We start from the raw sequence: 3,807 nt of genomic DNA on the forward strand, positions 1-3,807 counted from the left end.
CATTCTAAAACATATATAAAGAGCAGATGAACCTTGATATGAGTTTTTTTCATTTTCTTTGTTATCGTGGATAAAAGTCACAACACTTTTCTACATCGACATCTTCTTGTACAAAAGGTTTATAACTTCATTGTATTTCCAGTTTTGCAAGTGTTAATAAACTTTACACTTTACATATTGTAACACTAGTTGTTTTTGGGACAACTAGATGTTATTGTGAGTTCTTCTTTCTTCAAAGACAGATGATAAACTGCTGGTTCATTTCACAACTCTATTTACAATAGTAAAATCCACAATGAATACAGTTTATTTAAGTAATCAAACATCCACCGTTTGATATAACACGTATAAAGTGCGTGAATAGATAAGGTAAAATCACAAGAATAATACTGGATATATTTCAAGTTCTAACAGTCAACACACATAGCTTCCCCTTGCATTCATCTAGGTGGTCCCATGAAGATCTCATTTACCCCTATTATATAGCCCTACATTCACTCTCTTCAGTCAGTGAGCGATCCCCAAAAACCATGCAAAATACAGTAATTGATCATTCACGCATTCACTTCCAATGGCCAGGTATTCAACTATCACACACGTTTCACTCCAAATACAATTCACCAAATACAGTCTGTTACACACAAACTAAATGTAATTTTATAATATTTTTTAAAACTCACTCCAAAAAAATGTGATATCCTTGAACGTTTTGAAAGAACAAGATTATGTTTCTCAAACGTTCATACTTATAATTTGTGATACAACTCCGTCTTAAACGTTGAGAACTTGATAAATTTTTCTTTCTCGTGTACAAAGTATAGAAAGTCTTGTAATCGTGCACAAAAATAAATTAAATTTTCACATTTTTCGCAGTTTAACACGTCCCTACTTTATTGTATGGTAATAGTGAAAAATTCTTAATCGAGATTTTGACATATTTATACGTTTCCCAACCTTCCGGTGCCGGAAAAAAACTTAGTTTGTAATCCTGTCTGTCTGCTCTATCATACACACTGCTCATTTGGTGAACCTTTTTTATAGATGTTTATATAAACCAAACCCTACTCACTTAGGCTTAATTGTATACTCATGAAGTCAAATGGATAGGTTTTTTCACAGCAAGGACTGGTCATGCATGCATGCAAAACTCTCTACATAAAACACAAAAATTATTATTTGAACATAACATTAGTCTTCAATATCAATTAAATACGATAACATTCGTCAATTCTATGTGATTGTTTTAAATTATTATCGAGGCTATTGTTATTACTTATTTATGAACTAAAACATAATTTGCCAAGTATTTGAGAGCTGGGCAGAGATAAAATTTCAAGTTTTGTCTCGTTGATAGCGTCCATACATAGATAGTGTCCATACAAACAGCAAACGAACGCCTGTTGGAAGTGAGTGTAGTTTTCATACCATTAGCTAAATTAAATCGGGAGTGATCTCCCCTAAACTTTCTCGAATATTCTTTTATAAAAAAATAGGGGATGGGAACTCGGGATATAGACCTGAATTTTAATCCATTTTAAATACTTAAACTTTTTAAAATAGAATAAAATAGAATAAAATCTCGTAGAAAAAAGAATTGCACGCCTGTGAACGCCAAATAAAACGTGCATAATAGTGCGCGATATTATTAGTTTTAATTTACATTCGTTTTTTGAGAAATCGGAAATAGCGTAAATTAGTACTTCCAATCAACGGAAATTACTCAAAATTTGAAAGAATGTAGAAAATTAGATCTTTTACTTACATGTGAAATTTCATTTATCCATCTGAAATAGTATTCAAGTTATAGGCTTTTGAAAAATTTAAAGTAGAAAAAGGACCACTTCCGGTTATCGGAAATCGTTCAAAAGTTGATACGGATCTACGATTTTGATAAAATACTTATAAATGAAATTACATCAACCTAGCTGTAACGGTACTCAAGTTATCGTGTTTACACACAGACAGACACACACACACAGACAACGGACAGAATTGTAAAGTCCAGTTTTTACGACTCGATAACGCATAAAACGCCAAAATGTTTATATATTTGTATTTATAATTTTTGCCTGATTAAAATAAGTCCTCTATACTCCGGATGTGATGAAGGACTGAGGAGTAAAACTGTGAAAACTGTCAAAATGTCATGTTATTTTTGTGCACGATTACAATACTTTCTCTATACTTCGTATATACGAGAAAGTAAAAATACGACGCTTTCTGTTTTTATATCTGATGGACACTAACAACAGCACCGATTATCTGACCCGTGAAAGCAGCCGTCCGTGACCATATTTTACAGACCATAGCAAGTCCATAATTTAATCTGTTTTAAAACTATATTATCTGCCCTTCATAGCCTTCGTAGATCGACCGGCTCTACGATTGTAAACATTCTTGTGAACCACAGCTCACCAGGCTGTTAGGGTGATCGAGTCTAGCTAGTTATATCCCCTTCCGTAATTTATCGAATGATTCAATTTTGTTATCTCCCCTTAATTAATATTAATGACTAATTAAACATGTAATGAACTTTTTTTTTAAAAAAAGAAAAACCTTCATTAATAAAAGCATTAGTTAGTAAAATGTGCAACATTTTATTAGTGACACATCCTTTTACTAAAGCAAGAACATTGTTTAATTTTCTCATAGAAATATTCAGTAGATAAATGTGTTCCAAATGTGTGTAACATTTAACATACGAAAATGCCCAGTGTCGTTTAAGTTTGTGCTTTTAGTTCGCGACTTTTTTATTTTATATTCTTTCGACGTATTTTATACCTGTTTCGTCGCGGCTTTAAAATATCAATCCTACCTGATATTGCTTTTACTCTGAAATACCCGTCTCCACACCCTTCATAAATAGCCTTAACAGACCTTGTAAATTTATCGTCTCTTTTCTTTCTTAAATGAATCTAAGTGAAACATCTATTTTGGCCTCAATGTAGCTCATCTTTTCATCATAAGAGCACAATGAGTGTAACGAATCAAGTGCATAATTTTTTTTTTAAAATGAGCTGAAACAAATTGTAGTGTTTAATACTTATTTAAATAAACTTTTATATTTTGCAAATGTGTACTATATAAGCAGGCTTTCATTAGCATTGTAATTAAGTAAATGTAAGATTGTTTTTGAATATTTTTGTTGTTGAAGGAGGCCATTAACCTTACTATAAAAAAGGTAGTCATACATTCTGAATGTGGGAATTGGTACAGAGTTTAAAGTTCAAGTTGTGCTTAGTTAAAAAAATCTTTTGAATGATGTCAATTTTAAGAGGAATAAAAGAGCCTAATGAATGTATCAACAACATTAGCTCTATCTGAGCGAGACATCTGATGGTAATAACAGCTCTCGAGCATATATATATATATATATATATATATATATATATATATATATATATATATATATATATATATATATATAATGCCAACACTGGCATTTGAGATAAACTTTTTTATAAAGAGACGTGATTAAGAATCATTAGTTAATATGATGAACGAATATGAGGTATAATCGCGGAAACAAATAGTTTTTTTCTGTATCTGAAAGGCTTAGTTAATTTAGGGAAAAAGCATCTCAAAGGACATGAAGCCGGCGGTGTGGCAAAATGAGCAATTCAAAAAGGCAATTAATATTTTTTAATCATGTGTGTAATTTAAAGTGCCCCTTGTCGGATTGTATTTTTTGTTCGTGTCAATGACCGGAAACGAAATTTGCACTCAAACTATTGCGCGAATTTGGCGGTGCTGTGAATGTCCAATGTCACGTTTTAACAAAACGATGTTTTCAAAAGATTTCCGTCG

The sequence above is a fragment of the Physella acuta genome, unplaced genomic scaffold (assembly GCF_028476545.2).
Source record: "Physella acuta isolate Inbredline_101_S28 unplaced genomic scaffold, ASM2847654v3 ptg000548l, whole genome shotgun sequence".
Taxonomy (NCBI): domain Eukaryota; kingdom Metazoa; phylum Mollusca; class Gastropoda; family Physidae; genus Physella; species Physella acuta.